This window comes from Kogia breviceps, chromosome 5 (assembly GCF_026419965.1).
Source record: "Kogia breviceps isolate mKogBre1 chromosome 5, mKogBre1 haplotype 1, whole genome shotgun sequence".
In the NCBI taxonomy this organism is placed as follows: Eukaryota; Metazoa; Chordata; class Mammalia; order Artiodactyla; family Physeteridae; genus Kogia; species Kogia breviceps.
In genome coordinates, this window is record NC_081314.1 from 79,568,729 (window position 1) to 79,589,761 (window position 21,033).

Here is a 21,033-nt window from a genome sequence, read left to right on the forward strand (position 1 = left end):
GCTTGTTCAAAGGGAAGAGCTATCAAAAGTACAGAAAGGTAGCCAGCAGCACATCGAGGCTACAAAATGACAGATTCTTGTCAGATATCTGAGGCTGGAAACTCAGGGCTATCCCCAGGCCAGGGGGCAGCGTGGGAGCCCACTGAAAATTGGTGTGGGCAGTGTGGATGTTAGGACCTTTCGATGCCCGTCCTGGCTGCCCTGCCCTTTCCCTACTCCTGAGCTGCCATTTGGTGGGGGGCAGGTGGAGAGAGGGAGAGAGTGATTTAAGAGTTGCTCCAAAGAACAGAATTATTGTGAGAACAAATTAATACTGTTCAATCAACCACCTGATGCTCAGAGAGGCCAAATGAAGGGTAGATTCCCTCTGGAGGCATCAAGCGGATAATGCTTCCCAGAGTTGCTAAATTTCAAGAGAATGGCTGAGAGGTGTGTTTTCTGGTTAAAAGTGGTGATAAGAGCCAAGGCATTCATTCCCTTGAAATCAATTCCTGGTCTTCCCTACTGACTATAATAAATGTGAGAAATGAATTTTCAGTGGTGAAATTTATGACTTGTTAACATAATGGACTTTCGTTGATCTCATTAGTGGGGGTCAAAATTTGAAAGAAAAAAGAGTTAAAATTCTTGGGATTCTGATTCATGGAGTTTTGGGTGGGGCCTGGAAAAAAATCTGCGTTTTCTAAAAATGTCCCAGGTGATTCCGATGAGCAACCAAGTTGAAAACACCTCATTTTAGGGATAGAGGCAAATGGAAATGGTAACCATTTACCATTTAGTTATAAACGACACATTCCATACCCTCCCTTGCCTTAGTCAAAAATCCGTTTCACCTGCCTTCACTAGTCAAGGTTGTCTAGGAAAGGCTTGCACGTCCTCCACGCAGCACATAGCCAAAATAATAACATTTTTGCCCGACTTGCTTTCCGGGAACTTGGAGTCAGCTGCGTCTGAGCTGAGCTGGTCCTGAGACTGGACAGGACTACCAACCTTTCAACTGGGCATGCGCGAGTGTCCACTAGCTGACCTTTTGACTGACGTCAGAGGGCCGGAAACTCCGCCCTCAGGTGGGGCTCAGCGCCTCCATTTTTCAACGCGTTGATGCTTGTGGCTTGGTTCCGCCTGCGCAGAACGTGGATTACCTCACCTTTTTCCAGTCACCTTTTTTCTGCTGTTCCCCACACCTCGGGCAGCCAGGTGTATTTATTTCTATCCCATAAATGCCCCGAGCCCCTTGTCCATGGGAAGGCAGGTGTGAGGCGTGTTCTCCCTTCTGCTTGGCTGCCTTGTGAAGAAGTGCTGTCGTTGCTGTAAACCTCAGCGTCTCAGCATTTTGGCTTGCTGCGTGGGGCGCAGAACGAATCTGGTACCTGGTTCGGTAACAGCCCCTTGTGAGGTCTAATTCCCGGTCTGTGGCTCAGCGAGCCCCACTTCTGCTTCCTTCCACCTCTCAGCAGCCCTGGTAAGTCAATGGAAGGGATGATATCCTCTGATTAAGAATTTGCTCAACTGACCCTTGAAATACACCTAGTTCTTTCAACGATAGGATCCCAGACTCTTCAGCAAGAAATGAGCTTAGAGATGATTTCCCCTCTTTTTAAAAATGAGGAGATGCGACCAGAGAGGGGAAGTGACTTGCTCACAGTCACACAGCAGATTCCCAACTTCCTTCCTGTATTCTCCCTTCATATTTGTCTCTTGAGCTAAAAGGCCTGGGTGGCTTGCCCAAACCTCTCTTGGCTATCACATCTCACCACCTGCTGAGTAGCCAGGGATGGGGACTGAGAGGTGGATAATGCAAGGTCCCACACCAGGTCAGGGGGGCACATGGAGAGTGGTTTGTGGGGAGGACATGGGAAAGCAGTTGGCTGAATGAATGTTTGGGATCAACACTGGCTTTCCACCACTCAGGGGCTTTGGACAGTTACTGTTGCAAACACCTCTCGAGTTCCCTCCTAAACCTGAGCCTGTGTATGTGACACCTTGGTGGGGTGGGCAGGAGGCCAGCGATACCTGTGTTTAACAGGTGGCCTGAGCCCCAGAGGACGACGGGTGATGTGGGTCACATAGCTGGGTTGGACCAGGCCTGGAAGTCTTGGCTCCTACTTTGCTTGGCCCAGCCTGCAGGCCTCTAAGACTCTTTAGGGGTCCCCGTAGGGGATGGACAGAGTTTCTTTGCTGGTTGGCGGAGCCACGGAGTCCTGTGACCTTCCCGCTCGTGGTGAGCTCACCAAGCCTGCCTGACACCTGAGCTCTGGACGGCTCCTTTTCGGGCCCAGCTCATGTTTCTCTCTGGGGGACATGCCCCGGCTTGGAGGTAACTGAAGACCCCCGTCTCTTGTTAGAGGCGGAAACTGAACCATAGCTTTTGGTGGGGCCTGGATATTCATGAGAGAGCCTCTGCCTGGAAGCAGGCTGACTAAGAGAGCTTGGTATTACAGATACCAAGGAATGCTCTCTGTAGTTCCCTGAGCTCACTTGCTTTTGTTTGCCTCAGGACCCTTGGACCGGCAACTTCTGCCTGAGGCAGGCTCAGCTCCCAGCTCCATCTTATTTATTTGGAGAACTGTCTTCACAAACTCATCTTAGCCATAACCTCCTGTGGGAGATCTTCTCTGAGTTCCAAACAAAGAGCATCTGGCTCCCTGTCCTCACCAGTCTTAGAATTTAGCATCAAGTACTGATATTGCTGGTTTCTCTGTGTGATCAAGTCTGCATTTGAAAAGGACATGTTTTCTTCAGTTGTATGGTGCAGTGTACTATGCAGGGTTCTTATTAAGCTTCTAAATTATGGGGTTCAACCCTTTTTCCTTACTGATTTTTTTTTTTTGTCTGCTTGATCAACTACTCAAAGAGGTGTATTAAAATCTACTTCAATGTTGAACTTGTCGATTTCTCCTGATAGTTTTGTCAATTTATGCCTTATACAATTTGAAGCTGTCTAATTAGGTGCATGAAGTCTTCTAATTTTTATCTTCATTTAATTGAAACTTTTTATCAGTATGTTATGATCCTCTAGTTCTAATTATATTCCGCACCCCAATTTATATGATGAGATTTTTCCCTTAAATTTTGAAGGACTACATATGGGTAAGCCGCAATTTAATTAACTAGTCCTCTATTATTGGACATTTATTGTCTTTAAGTTTTCACTGCAGTGAGCATCTTTGTGTACAACTCTCTCAGGGTAGCGTCCTAGTAGTGGAATTAAGAGGTCAGTGTGTGTGAACATTTTAAAGGCTTGTCATATCTGTTGCTCCTTCATGGCTGTTGATCAAATTAGAGTTTTCAGTGTGGAGTCACCCAGTTGGTTGTGGTTGAGCTGTGTGTTCTTAAAATCTCTCAGAGTTTTTGGCCTGGTCTTTTTTTGTCAGCTAGGCATCCCCCACATTTGTGGACACTTGGTGGACAATAAATATAATTTATAACTTTATTCCTGTTACATTTCCCCTGTTAGATTTGGCCCAACATGCCAACATCTCTCAGCCTCTGATTCAGCCACCAGTGCGGGGGCCGTGCCTTCCATAGCTTCACTCGAATCAGGATGGAAATGAGGAGAACAGAAACCCACGGGGATATCGAGTTCTTTCCCAATACGACTAATGAATAGTTTATTAAACATTTACTCTGCACTAGGCACTACACATACGTTAACTCATCGGATCATCACAAAATTCCCCAAAAGCCGGTATTACGGTCTCCACTTTAAGATGTGGAAATTGAAATTCAGAGAGGGGAACTCTGTCGAACTGGTCATTCTGCTCTGGGTGAGCGGAGCCAGGATTCCAACCCTGGGCTGGAGTTCTGGTCTGCGACCCAAATGGCCAGCCCCGCTCTAGAAGAATCCACCACCAGGTGGCAGTAGAGCCAGTGGGCCCAGGAAGGACCTCTTGCTGGAAATCCGAAATCAGCCACAAACTGCATTTTCTTGCTATAAAGTAGCACTGACTCTTATTGACATGCCTAAAACTAGATTATTCAATAAAATAAACATTAACCCAACAGGCACATTCCTCGGGGTAAAACGATAATAAAGTAAACAGACCTTTGAACGTGGACCTTTCTAGCCTAGATTTCATCAGTATGATTCCTCAGGGGGAAATCTCTCCTCCTAACTCATCTCCCTGGCTTTCCGCCCACTCCTTGCTGCTTCTGCCCCCTGCTTTCTCCACCCGTAGCAGTAATCTAGGCTTTGGGGCCATCCTCAGCTGGGAGAGCCTATCAGAATCTGGGGCAAGGATATTAGAGAGGGGAACTTGGTGGCCCGAAAGCCCTCCTGGGGATTGGGATAGTCCCGGTTTTGGAGAGAATTCTCAACTCACCATCCAACCACCCACCCTTCCACCTATCCAGCTTGTGAGGGAAGATGTGCCTCTTTCTAATCTAAGAGTCCACAAACCCCTCTCATTTCATCAATCTCCCAGTCATGGTTTGAGATTTTTCTGCCTCCTTTAAAAACAAAAAAAAAAAAGAAAAAGGGTTTTATACTTTCTTTTTAGAGTTCCTGAACAAGCACGAGGGCTTTGCTTGCTGCTTTCCCCCTCTTGCCCAGCAGCATCTCTTTCAAACCCCTCGAACAAGCACACATTTGTATTGTCTAACTGTGTCTATCCTTCAACAGAAGTAGAACAGCAAAAGGATTTTTTTTTTTTAACATTCTGCCACACGTGGGTTCTGCCTAGATGGTCCAGGGTTGAACTCCAAGCCCGCCTCAGCAGTGTCCCTTGCTGCAATCCGACTGCTCCTAGTGCCCTGTCCTCATGCTTGGGGGAGGATCTCTCTGCTCCACAGGTAGAGTGAGTTCCTGACTGTCACAGGAGGTAGGGACCTCTGGGTGGGACTGATGCTGGAGAAGCAGCCAGGAGTGGAGCTCTAAGCTCCACCTTTTAAAAGTTCTGTGATTTGGGGTAAGTTACTTGAGTTTGATGAGACTTGGTTTCCTTGGTGCAAGGTGGGCATAAGTATAGCCCTTCCTGTGCAGAAATGTTGTATTTGGTACAATAATGCATGTCAGGTGCTTTGCACAGTGCCTGGCACACTGGGCTAACTGTTCAGTACTGTTGGCTATTGTTCAGTTAAGTAAGGAATGGGGATAGCTCATGGAATCATGGAACATCACTGCTGATGGGCCCGTAGGGATCAGGCTACGCTATGGTCCAAGTGTTCATTTCCTCCCAGATTCATATGTTGAAATCCTGATGCCCAGCCTGATGGTATTAAGAAGCGAGGGTGGACCCCTCAGGAATGAAATTAGTGCTCTTATAAAAGAGAACCCACAGAGCTCTCTCGTGCCTTCTACCATGTGAGGGCCCAGAAGGGGAAGTCGGCACCTGGAAGAGGGCTCTTACCACAACCTGAGCCTGCTGACACCTGATCTTGGACTTCCAGCCTCCAGAACTGTGAGAAATTTCTGTTGCTTATCAGCTACCTAGTGTGTGCTGTGATGTCACAGCAGCCTGAATGGACTAAGACAGGATAGTTCTCTCAAATAACCAGATGTCTTGCTTTACCAACTTGGATGAAAATACGGAACTATTTTTTTTTTTTTTTTTTTTTTTTTTTTTTGCGGTATGCGGGCCTCTCACTGTTGTGGCCTCTCCTGTTGCGGAGCACAGGCTCCGGACGCACAGGCTCAGCGGCCATGGCTCACGGGCTTAGTTGCTCCGCAGCATGTGGGATCTTCCCGGACCAGGGCACGAACCCGTGTCTCCTGCATCGGCAGGCGGATTCTCAACCACTGCGCCACCAGGGAAGCCCCGGAACTATTTTTTAAGGCCCAAATAAGCGATTCCAAGCTCCCAACATACAACTTATTAAGCATGTCTCCCATTATTTTTCAATTTTACCTCAGTAAAGCTTAAAAAAAGGTGTCCTGCCGATAGTGAGTCTAGAGACCCTGAGTGATTCCCAGTTGTGGTCACTTCATGTCCGAGAAGATAAAGAGGCCAAAGGACCATTCTCCGTGCAGCCTGCCTCCCGGGCCACAGCTGTTTCTCAGGGCTCTCTCTGCAGGTTATGGTCAGCTGGGGCTGGCCTGGGCTCCCGTGGTGATGGTGTTTCAGAGATGGAGCTGTTTGAGCTTCTCCACACAGCTTATGTCCAGCCTGGGCTAGTTCTCCCCACAGCTCTGGATCCTCCAGGGGCTCTTTGGGTCCCCCTGGAAGCTGGAGGCTGTCCCTCACTGCAGCCGCCAGCAAAAATGAAATGGCAGCCCAGTGATGCTGTGAATTCCCCCTCCGCTGCCCACCCACACGGCCAGTATCAACTCGGCCCCACCCCCAGAGCTGCTTCCTGCCCTCCCGACATCTCCAAGCTGAGTTCCAAAAGCCCCGGAGGAAGTCTTTCCTCTCCCAGCCCTAAGTTAATAACAGCCCTAGATTTCTCTCCTCAGCAGCACCGCCCATTTCCTTCAGCAGAAACTACCATCCTGTTGTTCCCGTATTTAGGTGCGAAAACTGCAGCCGGCTGGTCAGTAGGCGGGGCCCACATGTCCTGACGCCCAACGTAGGGCTCTTAGCCCAAACCCTAAGGGGCCTAGGTTCGAGTGGAAAAATTGGGAGGAACAGATAGGGGTCAGTGGTCAGGAACAGGTCAGTCAAGTCAGGGCACTGAGGGGAGCTGGGGGGGCGGGTGAGTCTGCAATTGGTGGGGGTGGGAGTGATGAAGGGCCAAGGCCCACTGGATGCTGATATTCATTTTTGGTAGAAAGGTCCCTCAAGAGCTGTGCAATTAAGTGCTTAATGAATCAGAAAGAGTTTTTTTGAGGATGAGAAGGAAATACCCAGTGCTGGCCTATGGGCTGTAGGGCTGTTGTCAAAACCAAAACCAAAACCATGAAGTCTGGGGACTGTGAATTCCACCCATTTGCATGTGAGCTGCTATTAATTTGTAGATTGAATTTGGGACCCTAACAAGGAGCACATAAAATTAAATTAAGTAATTAGTGTTAATGTCTGCAACTGCTCTCAGGACAATTACTCAATGAGGGAGCGGTGAGAGCCTAAGAACTTGAAATGGCTTCTTTTCTTGGTCAGCGGTAAATGCAGAGCTGCAAAAAGCACAGAAACACACATGAGCACACCACCACCATGCCAGAAGCCCCCGCGTGGATGGATGGGGTCCACACGGAATGTCAGAAACCAGAGATCCCATCAGTCCTGGCCCAGGTAGGGCCTGACTTCTCTGCACTGGCAAATCGTAGACCCTTTCCCCAGGGTACCGTTCCTTATTGAGACCAGGAGCAGCTTGGGACGCCTGGCAACAAGGTGCTTGCGTGCAGGAGAGATGGAATTCATCCAGCTTGGGGTACATGTACCTTGGGGTTGCAGAGTGGGGCATCCAGGCTGCTCAGAGCCCTTCATCCCAGACCCTTAGAAAAGAAATCTAGAGAAGGAGCTGTTGCTCTAGGTGCTGGCTCCTCCTTCCACCTTAAGGCAGTGGATCTCCAAGTGTGGAGCCTGGACCAGCTGCCTCAGCCTCACCTGGAAACTTAGAAATCCAGATTCTCAGCCCCACCCCAGACCTACTGAATCACAAACTCCATGCAGCTGGTGGGGTCAGCACCCTCCTGGTGGCTCTGACGCATCTTCACGTTTATGAAGTTCTGCCCTAGGGGATCCTGGGATGGTAGCAGCTTCATGGCTAAGAGTGTGGCCTGCATTCCAATTCTGGCTTTGCAGTGGGTGGGCCTACGGTGAGGCTGGGGTCACCTTCGGGTAGATTGTAAGAGGGCCTGGCTCTCTGGTGCACCCTGGCTCTAGCCACCTCCATTGCCTCCCCCTATTCTCAGCTCTGTCTTCCCACTGGATAAGTGTGAGACCTTGGACCCTAAAGAACTGAGTTCTGGTTTTGTTGCTGTGAGGTGGGGCCCTAGGAATGTGCATTTTAAGAGCTCCCCAGTTATTCTGATGGTCAGCCAAACTTGGGGGTTACTGGTTTAACATCTATGAACCTCAGTTTTCTAACCTGTAAAACAGGGTCATAGTATCTGCATCATGGGGTCGTTGTGGAGATTACATGAAATAGTGCAGGGAAAGCACTTAGCATCCACCTAGCATGCAGCAAGCTCCCAACAATGGTTGTGAGGGAGGAGTTCCTGGGTCACCATGTGGGGCGCTGAAAAGGCCTCAGGGCATCCCAGCAATTCTGGGATCCTCCCAGTCGCCTCAGCCTTTCTCCTGCCTGAATTTTATCCTGTGGGGGAGGGAAACCATGGTTAACCCCTCCCTTACCAGGAGTCTGGCCACTCTCCAGAAGAGGGGCTTCGGTTGTCCCCGAGAGCGACGATCTGCAGAGGCCTGGGGTGCTGCGGAGGGCTGTCTACTGTTGAGACTTGAGTCAAAGTGAAAGCAGAGACATTGTGGATTACCAACTAAGAGCAGATGTGCATACACTCTTGGGCTCATCAAATTCTCCTAAAAACGGTGAGGCAGGCATTGTCATCTTCCACATTTCGCAGATGAAGAAACCGAGGTGCAGAGATGTTCACCTGCTCCAAAGCCCAAGCTGGTTGCCTTACACGAGTGGTGTTCAAATTGTGCTCTGCAGACCCCAGACCATTTATATTGCTTTAGGGGGATAGGAGCAAGGAGGGGTCCCCTGGCCCAGCTTGGATGTCCCTTTCCCTCTTCAGCTGCAGCATAGCTTTTGACTCATTTGGACCTTCAAATAAGACTCTGCCAGGATTTCCTGGCTAAAAAAATTTTTTTTTAATCACTGTTCCATCCTTCTGCTTGAAGACTCCCACCGTTAGTGTCTGCCCCAGCCAGTCCTGGACCCAGTGCCACAGAATCTGAACATGAGGTTCTTTGAGCCCCAGCTTTAACTGAGGAATTAATATGAATGATAGTAGACATCTGTGTGAGCGTCAGACAGAATTCCCATACACTTTGACCTTATAAAGGAAATTTTAAAGTGGTTTCACAACTCTTGGACTCCTCAGGCAGATCAGGGATATGAAAACGGGTTAGAGTGTGTGGAGAGTGGGTGATTTGCAAAGAGATTTCCTTGGAGAGATCTGTTGCCATGCGGAATCCCCCATCCTGCCATCTACTTCACCTCAAACTTAGTGAGAAAGGCTTCCACGGGGCTACTTGGAGAACTTGCAAAGCGTTTCAGTTACCTATTGCTGCAAAACAAACCAACCCCGAAACTAGTGCCTTAAAACAATAATCACTGATTTGTTCACATTTTTACAATTTAGACCAGGCTCAGTGGGGACATTTGTCTGTGCTCCAAATGGCTCTGTCATCTGGTTGGCAAGTTGGTACTATCTGATGGCTGGGAGGTCAGCTCGGATTGTTGGCTGAGGGGCTCGGTTCTCCTCCATGTGGCTGCCTGGGCTTCCTCACAGCATGGATGCAGGTACCAACAGGGAGGAAAGGGAAGGTGCTAGTCTTCTTAAAGGATGGGTCCAGAACTGGCTGGGTCACTTCCAGCTGTGCTATTGGTTAAGCAGTCACAGCCTAGTCCACACTTAAGGGGGCGGGGTAATAGATTCTACTTCTTGATAGCTGAGTGGACACGCACATAAAGGGAAGGGAGACATTGGTGGTGGCCACCTTTGGAGACAGTGGCCACAAGACCTCTGAGTTGAGGGGTGAATAGGGGCCCAGGGTCTGATTCCTTTCTCTGGGGGATGACAGAGAGATGTGCTGACTTGGGTCTTTGCGGCAGAGCCAGGACCTGGCTGGTGTCTTAGGATCATCTGGGACTTCATTAGAACTAAGGGGATTGTGAGTGCTTCCCATGGATCAGAAGTGGGCCAAGCAGAGGGTAGAGGCTGTGGAGCCCAAGCAGCAGGAAGCTGGAACTAAAGGTGTCGCAAGTGACCATTTAGGATAGAATCACGGGGGAAGGGAACCATAGGAGAAAGATCTAGGGGTGGGAGTCTTGGAGCAATCCACAGAAGCATCTGCAATTAAAAGTCAGCTTGGGCTTCCCTGGTGGCGCAGTGGTTGAGAATCCGCCTGCCAATGCAGGGGACACGGGTTCATGCCCTGGTCCAGGAAGATCCCACATGCCGCGGAGCGGCTGGGCCTGTGAGCCATGGCTGCTGAGCCTGCGCGTCCGGAGCCTGTGCTCCGCAGCGGGAGAGGCCACAACAGTGAGAGGCCTGCGTACTGCAAAAAAAAAAAAAAAAAAAAAACAACAAAAGTCAGCTTGAATTCTCTACCAACCCAGAGAGTACCAAGCTGTTCAGCCTAGTGGCATGTGACCTTACCTCATCTGCTGCCCTCTCCCTCACCTGGTGATGATGGAAACAGCTGCTGTGGGGTGGGGAGGAGAGGGGATTGGGTTGGAGGAAGAAGCAGCCTTTCCTAGAGACGGCAGCACCAACTGCAAGCCTTGGCTGGGAGAGAGGACAAGACTTTAAACGAAGGGTGAAGACTGACTAATATATAACTACAGAACAAGAGTGACTTTCTGACCTGAAGTAACTGTGAGGCTCTCTCTTCCCTAAAACTGAGCACACGAAAAATCATGAGGTCTGCTGAATTTTCATCCTGTGGCAGAATAAAATTTAAAGGCTAGTGGGAGACAAAAGAAAGTTCAGTTGGCTACAAACCGTGCTTGTTCCTCATACAGGTACAATCAATGATTGTGGCCACAGCAAACCCTGGGCCCGGGTTGGAACTCTGCCACAACCCAGTGGTCCAAAGGCCACAGTGTGTAGCAGGCAGAGCACTAGGTGTTGTGCAGGATGTTTGTTCCTGTGACCTTGCTTTGCAGCGGGGAGAGGCTCACGAAAAATTTATCCCAGATCCTAGGGAATGTGGTTTTCATTTCCCTGCAGGGCCTCAGATCCATCAGATAGAGAAAGTATCTCCAACCCTTCTGGACCTCTTGTCCTGGTCTGGAGGTGTCTTCCATCTCTGTCTGCCTCAGGCCTTGAGTCTGGAAATGACTACACCTCCCTCACAGATATGACCTTGGCACTCATGGGCCAAGATCTTCATATTGCCTGGATTCTTGGGCCGCTGTGTTGACAGCTCTGGTTGTGAGGTCAGGCAGATTGGGGATAGCTGGTAGTAACAAAATGCTGGATACATTAATAGGATACAACCCAGAATTTCTAGGTCTGCTCATAAGACAGACTGTCTTGTTGGGGAGGGGGCTGGACCATGTGGCTCTCTTCAGCTGCTCCTGCCTCCCATGCACTCTTTCCCCTTGATGCTCTGACCCAAGTGTGGATACGTCGCCTACTCTCATGGTCTGGACCGCTGAGACAAGACTAGCCCATTCCAACAGGTTTGACCAAAAGCTTAGGCCATACACATGAGCAATGGACACAGAGAGGCCCCTCTTTCTGACCCCAGACCTCCCAGTTCCACAGGGTGGACACCACCTTGGCCCCAAGGTTGGAACAACGAGGATCATAGAGAAAAGTGGATTCCCCACTCCCGCCTACCTAGGGCTTCATTTTAAGTGAGGAAGCTCTTTTTCCCAGAGGAGATTAGCCCTGGGAATGACATCATTTCAAGGAAGTCTGGATGCTGGGCTTCCCCCTCCCCATTCCAAGGGATTCCTAGATTGGGTTCAAATTATATTTTCAACACCATAACCTCAAGATTCATATAGTAAAGACCCATAAACACAGCAGTAAACCTTGGATCGAGATTTTGTTGAACCTTAAGTGGCCAATGAAATCTCCTAGGAGTCTTCCAGTCATTAGTACTACTCACCAAATGTTTATGCTTCATCTCCCAGCCACGTCTTTTGCTCTGAAGTTAGGTGTAGGCTTGGAAGTGGTTTTAAAAAATCCACATATTCTTTGATACTCCCCCCTTCAGGAGGTGGAGCTTAGCTTTGCCCATATAGCATGGGCTGGAGTTAATGATTCACTTAGAAGTCTCTGATTTCTGAGACTAGGTCCTTAAAGGTTTTGTGGCTTCTTCTTGGACTCTCTGTTGACTTGCTCATTCCAGGGGAAGCCAGCTGCCATGTCATGAGAACACTCAAGGAGTACTTTAGAGAGTTTCATGTGGCAAGGACCCGAGGCCTCCTGCCAACAACCAGTCCTAAGCTGCCAGACGTGTGAGTGAGCCGCCTTGCAAGCAGATCCTCCAGCCCCTGTCCAGCCTCCAAATGCCTGCAGCCTTGTGTGAGACCTGGGGCCACAACCACCCAACTGATCGGCTCACAGATTCCTGACCCTCAGAGTCTACATGAGATCATAAATGTTCATTGTTTTTAGCTACTAAGTTTGGGGGTTATTTGTTATATGGCAATTGATAACTAATACACCTGTGATTTGCTCTGGCTTATGAAGAATGGACAGAAGTGTCACGTGTCATTTCTAGGAAGAAGCCCTTAAGAACAGGGTACACGCCACTGTGTTCTTTTTTCAGACAGGTTCCAGATGGTGACAGCTTCATCAGTCTGGCCCTGGAGTGAGGACCATGTGTGGGTCAGGGTCCAGCAGGGGAAAGATGACACAGGCAAAAGGGGAATTGAGAGTTTAATGAAGGGTCCGTCCACAAAGGCTTGGGCAGCCTTAGCAGAAACCAGCGAAGGATGGTGAAACATCTCAAGCCAGCATTACTACCCCCAAGCCTGAAGAGGCAGGGGAGGGAGGAGTTGCCAGAATTTGGTGAGAGCTGTAACTGTAGGAGGGCTTCAAGTAGGACTGTAGCTTTCTGTAGAGAAATGCAGCCGTGCCAACCAACAAGGAGGCCTCTGGAGGAATGAATACCTGACCTTACCTCCTCTGGGTCTTCCCATTGGCCAACACATGTAGTCTCAAATATTGGTTTTGCCAGTATTTAAATGACTCTTTAAAAGTGGTACCAAACAGTTCTATCTGTTAGCTCTTTAGGGATATAATTTGTAGCTTACTCATTTTGCTAGTTCATTGAGAGGACATTTTTCTTAAAATAGCTGTACTGCTGAGGCCATTCTGAGGTTCTTCTATGGAAGAGGTGGCCAGCATCTGCTTTAGATACTTTTCCACAATGAAATATTTTCTTCTTTGTTTGACGGAGCTTTCCAGATGCCTACTGCCCTACCCCTGGCCTGCACTCTATAAGTCTTGCTCTTGGAGGTTGTGGCCTCCAATTTCCAGAGAATACATCTTTTTCTGAATGATCTCGGGCCTCCTGTAAACACATATGATGGCCCAGCCCATTCCTAAATCCATCTAGAGGATTTGCACAACACCCCTCCCTGCAGGGCTGCTTTAGCTAACCCTAGGCTTTTAAGATCCAGGAGTCCTAGACAGAGAAAGTGCCAACTGAATAGGAATGAGCTTATAGGAAAATAGACTCGACGTGCAAGCAAAATTCTTAGAGTGTGCTTGCTCTCACAGAATGGCAGGTTAGAGATTTCAAACCTCTCCTTAGAGCCTCATTATTCTAGTGAGATTAGCCCCGCCAAGTGTCCACCACCCAGGCATCTCCTCCCTAGGATTTTAGGTAGGTCATGATCATGAATGCTAGAGATTAAAAGATCCTTCCTGAGAAGTGTGTTGGCCCTTGCCTAATGTGGTCACTGGATGTTTGTACCTGTGTAAAACAGTGGCTGAGCAGTAAGTCCAATTCATTTATGTTCACCAACTAATGTCACTTAAAAAAAAAAACAAACAAACACAAAACCTGTCAACCAGAGCTTATATAGACCCTCCTTTCTGTACTTTAGAAGCATACATGATGTTATGTTCCAAGACATCTAATACTGGGAAGGAGCAGTTTACTAATCTAGACTCTGAAAGCACTGGCCCAACATCAAATTAAAATAATGGTGTATCTGTAGAAGTGGGGAGGTCCAAGGCAGCTGGCCAAGGGATACTCAGAGACAAAAACAGCCCATCTTCCTGGAGCGTCAATTTTGTTAGAAGTTTTAAGGGCGGGGGACACATTTCTACCTATAACACATTATGAAACAGACTGTAATTCGCATGGATTTTAAATATAAATTGCAAATCTTCAAACACATTTTAGCTTACAGCTGGCCTTTTTGGGCTACAACATCTTCTCACCCACCTCCAGCTCGTATTCGCATGAGGGTGCTTTCATGGCAAAGCTGAAAAAGCACGGGATCTCAAAGCGCCTTGCTGGTGGTAGAGCTCCCCAGAAGAGAGGAAGACACAAATATGACCAGAAGCCAAAATACCCAGACCCCACTCTCATCTGTTTGCATAGGTACCTTCCCCAGGTTAGGGGAGGATATCTTGCTGTGTGCTTTTATGCAAGTTCATAGAGAGCCCTCCAGGCCAATGGGTTTAACAGGATTTCTTTATAAACTGTTTGAAGATAGTAAGGGGTCTGAGCACCCAGTCCCAGTGTGTGGCGGAGGTTGGGTGTGGGCATGTGTTTCCCCACAGGCAATTCTTCCCCACCAGCTGGGTGTCCTATGATTCAACTCAATTCTGACACTGTCCACCTGGAGAGTGCCAGATCCCACAGGTTAAGGGCTCAGTCCCGCAAGACGTCCCCCACCCCTCCCATGCCAGTCGCAAATCCAGTTTGTTATCTGTACTTCTCACCTACTGGCTATAGATTAGAGGTTTTAATAACCCCCACTTTGGGTTCAACCAATTTGCTAAAGGGGCTCACAGAACTCAGAGAAACATTTTACTTACTAGATCACCAGTTTACTTTGAAAGGAACAGCCAGATGGAAGAGATGCCCAGGGCAAGGCATGGGAAAGGGCTCAGAGCTTCCTTGCCTGCTCCATCTCTCCCCATTTCCATGTGTTCACCAACCCCAAAGCTCTCCGAGCCCTGTCCTTTGGGTTTTTATGGAGGCTTCATTACACAAGCTTGACTGATTAAATTATTGGTCATTGGTGATTGAACTCAGTCTCCAGACAACAGGGAGTAGGACTGAAACTTTCAACCCTCTCATCATAAGGTTGGCTCCTCTGGTAGCCAGCCCCCCATCTTTAGGTGCTTTCCAAAAGTCACCTCATTAACATAAAGTCAGTTGTGGTTGAAAGGGACTTGTTACGAATAACAAGACCCCCATTTCACCTTTATGGCTCTGAAGCAATTTCAGAAACTGAGGACAAGCGACCAAATACTACAACAAAAGATGCTCTCACGCCTCTTATAGCTCAGGAAATTCCAAGGGTTTGGGGAACTCTGTTCCAGTCTTCAGTGTCCCTCAATACCCATTATATGAAGATTCACATAAATTCCTGCTTGATTTTATTTTATTTTATTTATATATATATATATTTAAAATTATTAGCTTTATTAGCAGTCAAAAAGGAAAGATTGGAATCCCAGAAAAATGTCATTTTCCTCTGGCATAATTATAGCAAGGACTGACCAAGCCCTTCCCCCTGAACTGCCCAGAGGATGGTGGGTAGGGGCTTCAGACCCTCCCACACCTGCTTGATTTTAGATCTCAGAAAAAACTGCCTCCACAAAAGAATTACTCTGAATTCTTTGTCTTACTGGACAATGGAAATTATGTAACTTTATTGTGTTTCTTTCTGCTTCACTGCCAGACATCTTAGAACCGAATTTCTCAGGTCTTAAAACATGTCAGCTTTGATGCCAGAAAATGCCTGCCTCTTCTGCCTCCTTCAGACGGAGAGCTTCAGACGCGGAGCTCTTTCATCCTTATATGTCAAGTCTTGTTCTGTGTTGTAAACAGTCAGCCAGCTCAGGAAGGGCACAGATTTTAATGTAAATATTTTTTTCAATCGGCATTTAAAGGGATGTGATCAATTTACAACCAAAATTCAGATACAAGACCAAAAATTATTAACACAGACAAAAAGATAAGCACTGAAGAGGAACAGCTGATATTATTTTTTAAAAAGGAAAACCTATGCAAATTCATTTTGTTATAAATAATGCTGCAATGAATACCTATGTGCATAATTCTCTGATTAGTTCTCTAAAGTATATTTCTACAAGTGAAATTATTGCCCTTATGGTGAAACTATTTTCAAGGGCCAGTTAATTTTCTATGGGTATTAGGATATTTGGGGTCACAAGAGAGGCCGTACAGCACAGTGGCTGAGACTGTGGACCCCAGAGTTCAAATTCTGGTTCCACTGGGTTCCGCCTGGGTTCAGATTCTGGTTCCACTACTGAGTAGAATTAAAAGCAGGGTGTTTACACTCCAGTTCATTTTATGAAATAATGGTAAACACAATGGTCTACTCAGCAAAAAATGAAATAGAAAAGAAAGAGCAAGAACACATAAAAACTAGAAAGCTTAAAACAAAATGAAAGAAGCAAACACATATAAAACTATTATGAAAATAAATGTAGATGAGTTAAACTTGCTTGAGTAAAAGACAGTGATTCTCAAATTGGGTCAAGTGTCAAATGAGAGATTGGTTGCTTCCTCAACTTCAGATAACTCTTTACTGTGAAATCTGGTTACCATGCCCAACTCACCCCTGTCACTCACTGCTCTTGTCATGTCGTGTAGGTAGTCACTAAATCCAGCGTACTCTTTTCAGCCCTTGTCTTTCTTAACTTCTTGGAAATATTTGATGCTGTTAGCCACTCCCTTCCTCTTGACACAAACTTTTTCCTCAGCTTCTATAAGGCTGCATTGTTTTTCCCCTGGTTTTCCTCCTATCTTATTGGCTTTTCCTTCTAAGTGTCTTTTTCCTTTGCCTATCCCTTCAGTGTTGGCGCTGTTCTTCAGGGTCTGCCCTAGGTGCTTTTCTTTCTCTCTCTATACATTCTTCCTGTAAGATCTCCACCACTCCCAAAGCTTTGATTACAACCCATATGCTGATGGATCCCAAATCTAGAATTCCAGTCCAGGTCTCAGGAGGGATCCTGAGCTGCAAATCTGTATATCCAATTGCATTTTGGCTATTTCCATCTGGAGATTTTGTAGGAGCCTCAAACTCAACATTACCCAACCAAACTCGTAATTTTTCTCATCTCTTTCTCCCGATACTCATAAATGGCACCACCTGGTTGCTAAAGTTAAAAACCTGGGATCCAGCTTTGACTCCCCTCTCTCTTACCACCGCTATCAAATGAATCAGCCTCTCCTAAATATTTTCCAGGTCCATTTGCTTCTTTGAGTCCTCACTGCCAGCACCTTCTTCTGGCTCACCACCCTTTCTTGCCTGGGCTATTGAACAGCTTCCTAAATGGCCTCCCTACCTTGAGTCATGCTACACTTCAATCCAATGTCAATTGTGCTCCAGGGTGCTTCCTCTAGAGCAAAAAAACTGGCCATGGAACACCCATGCTTAACATCCTTCAGTGACAAGGCCCTTAGTGACCTGCCACTGAATTTCTTTCATCTTGAGTGTGTCCTGCTCATCTCACATTCAGGCCTTTGCACATGCTGTTCTCTCTCCCTAAAATATTATTTGCAATTCTTTTCTTAGCTTAGCTCCTCTCATTCGTCAGGTCTCAGATTAAATGTCACTTTCTCAGGAAAATCTAAAGTAGGTTAGGCTTCCCAGCCATGTGCTTCCTTATTACCACACAATTTCTCTACCATTTATCACAAAAGTATTTAAATTTCTTACTTAATTGCCCTGTTTCCCTGTTGGGCTGCAAGATCCATGAAGATGGGAACTGTGTCCATCTCTTTCACTACCATGCACCCCAGCATGTGCCCAGTAATAATCATTAGATGCTCAGTAAATAACTATTTATTGAGCAGATATACAAGAATGTGTATATCTTCACATTGCTCAGAATGGCAGAAAAACTTGGAAAACACCTAATTTTCTAACACAAGAGGGTAAGTTCAATGGAGTATGACTCTTCATATGTTGAATTACCCATGCAGTCCAGTTATTAGGAATATTATGGTAAAAAATATTTAATGACATATGGAAAGATGTTTCTCATATATTGTTAGGTGAAAACAACAGTATTATATGTATAGATTTAGAGTCTGATCAAATTCTTGCCCTTGTGTTTATGATTTTTTCCCTTAGAATTCTTTATCTCATAAATCTACCTTTCTATTTATTTTGTTCTTTTTCTTTTCAGCTTGTTTTCATCCTGTGACTATCTGCTCATGTTTTATGAAAGACATCTCTTCTTCCATCTTATTGAGGATGCCAAGTAATTTCACAGTATTTTCTTTCTGTGTCCTGTAGCAGTCTGAATTTTCAGGGATTTGTCCCTTCCCCTTGTCCTTTCCCTTATTTAGTAGCATTTTTTCATGGACACCATTTTTCTTCTCCTTTTACTTACTTGGATTGAATGAAACAATGCCGTCAGCTTGGCCCAACACTGTCTGCTTGGGAGATAATAGCATCCTTTTCTTAGATCAACAGCTTGAGAGGAGGTTGGTGTGAATGGTTCCCAGTCAAATTCTGAGTTCTAGGGGACTCTAGTATAGCTTTGCTCACTGAAGTGACATCTCCTTCAACACCTACTGCCTGGCTCTTTGATTCTGTGACCCTATATGGTACATAACAACTTCAATTCCTTTTCCACTAAAAGGAACCAGGGCTTCTAGGGGAAATGGCTGATTCTAGGTCTGGATGGGAAATATACAAGGTAAACCTGAACATCTTGCCACACCAGATAGTGAGGATTATACATCAAAAGGATTCAGGAACCTATGTGAAGGGGCTTCCGTTGGCCAGTGGTGGATAATTTGAGCATCAATGAGGATAACTGCAGTGGATTGAAACACTCAAAAATTAAATCCATGCATTCACAATACCCTAGTTGGTCTCTGTGGGAGAATGCTAGACACCAACTCATTATTTGTAAAATTGATAAATAAGAAATTAAGCATTATAGTGCCTTTCCGTTTTTGGACTGTATCATGGAGATACCACATACAGATTGTGGGAAGTTTCTCTTTATAGAAGTATTACAGTTAGTAAATGAAGAAGGATGGATAGAGTTAGAACCATTTTGCAACCCCCAATGTGATAATGGATCTAGGCTTTGACCATCAACAGCCACCAGCATCACAAAAAAGAGGAGCAACCAGACATTAAAGGACTCCTGGTGGAAGAAAGCAGCAGCACCTATAAGGTAGTCGTGCCAAAAAAGAATCTAACAAACCTGATTAAGCCTCTAGATTCAACTCCTTTTTATAGGAAATTCAGAGGATAGAGGGGCATGCTAAGCATTTCAGCACCACCAGCATGAGAATGCAATCATCAAAATCCAGATGGTGGGAAACTCTGCCTGCTCCCTTCCACAAACAATTTGCCAGCTATTAAAAAATCATGATATTTATCAAACAATTGAAAACTTGAGCACTGATTGGATTTCTTTGTAATAAGAAATTACATTAACTTCTTGGGGGTGATAATGATATTGTATTAATGTGAAAAAAAGTATTTTTATAGATGAATGGTGTGATGTTTGGAGTCTTGCAAAATATATGGGGATAGTGAATGGAATAGAAAAGAAACAAGATTGGCCATGAGTTGATAATTGCTGAACTGGGTGATGGGAACACAGAGGCTATTATATCATTAGACTATTTTCCTAATTTTGCACATCTGCTATTCTCTATAATAAAAAGTTTTTTAAATTGCAATTATCAAAAAAAAATTCAGTGAAGTACCCTTATACTTGACCCCCAGTAAACACTACCTCTGTCCTTATAGTATGTTAGAATCCTCCCAGCTCACTGGGATCTACAGTAGATCCCATTCCATCGCAATTACATTCTTGTGTCAGCACCTATGGCTAAAATCAAGCCAAGTCAGAATTACCTTGAAAATCTTTTAAATTTCCCACAAAATAATACATAAGGTATTGTCTAGATGCTTCGTAGAGTGATTCTTATACACATGGGCGTTTGGAAAAAACTGAGAGAAACTAAAGGAAGATTCAATAACTTGGAATACTTTCTTCATTTGTTTTCCTGGACACCACTTTTTCTTGATTCTCCTCCTACCTTACTAGCCACTTGCACTTTTCCCGTCATCCCCCTCTCCACGTTAGAGTGTCCCAGGGTTCAATTCTTGGATCTTTCTTTTCTATCTACCCTAACTTCCTAGTGAATTTATCGACTCTTAGGGCTTTAATTAATGTCTAAAACTGATGACTCCAGATTTCCATCTCTAGCCCAGAATCAATCCCTGAACTCCAGACTCATTTATCCAATTGCCTACTTGATTTGTCCATCTGGGCGTCTAATAGGCATTTCAAATTAACATATTTGAAACAGAATTCTTTTTATTAATTATTTATTTTTATTTTATTATTGTTTTAATTGAAGTATAGTTGATTTTCAATATTGGTTTCAGGTGTACAACATAGTGATTCAATATTTTTATAGATTGTACTCCATTTAAAGTTATTATAAAATAATGGCTATATTTCCCTGTGCTGTGCAATATATCCTTGTAGCTTACTTATTTTATGCATCATAGTTTGTACCTCTTAGTCCTCTAACCTTGTCTCACTGCTCTCCCCTTCCCTCTCCCCACTGGTATCCACTAGTTTGTTTTCTTTTTCTGTGAGTGTGTTTTATTATATTCATGTTTGTTTTATTTTTTAGAGTTTACATATAAGTGATAACATACAGTGTTTGTCTTTGTCTTTCTGATTTAAGTTGCTAATAATGGACCCTCTAGGTCCATCCATGTTGCTGCAAGTGGCATTATTTCATTCTTCTTTACGGCTGAGTAGTATTCCATTGTGTGTATATATATATATATATATATATATATATACCATATCTTCTTTATCCATTTGTCTGTTGATGGACACTTAGGTTGCTTCTGTGTCTTGGCAATTATAAATAATGCTGCTATGAACATTGGGGTGCATGCATCTTTTCGAATTAGTGTATTTGTTTTTTTTCAGATGTATACCCAGGAGTGGAATTGCTGGATCATATGGTAGTTCTATTTTTAGTTTTTTGAGGAACCTTGGTACTCTTTTCCATAGTGGCTATACCAATTTATGTTCCTACCAACAGTGTATAAGTGTTCCCTTTTCTGCATGTCCTCGCCAATGTTAATTATTTGTGGTGTTTTTGATGATACCCATTCTGACCGAAGTGAGGTGATATCTCACTGTGGTTTTGATTTACATTTCTCTGATAATCAGTGATGTCAAGCATCTTTTCATGTACCTGTTGGCCGCCTATGTCATCTTTGGAAAAATGTCTA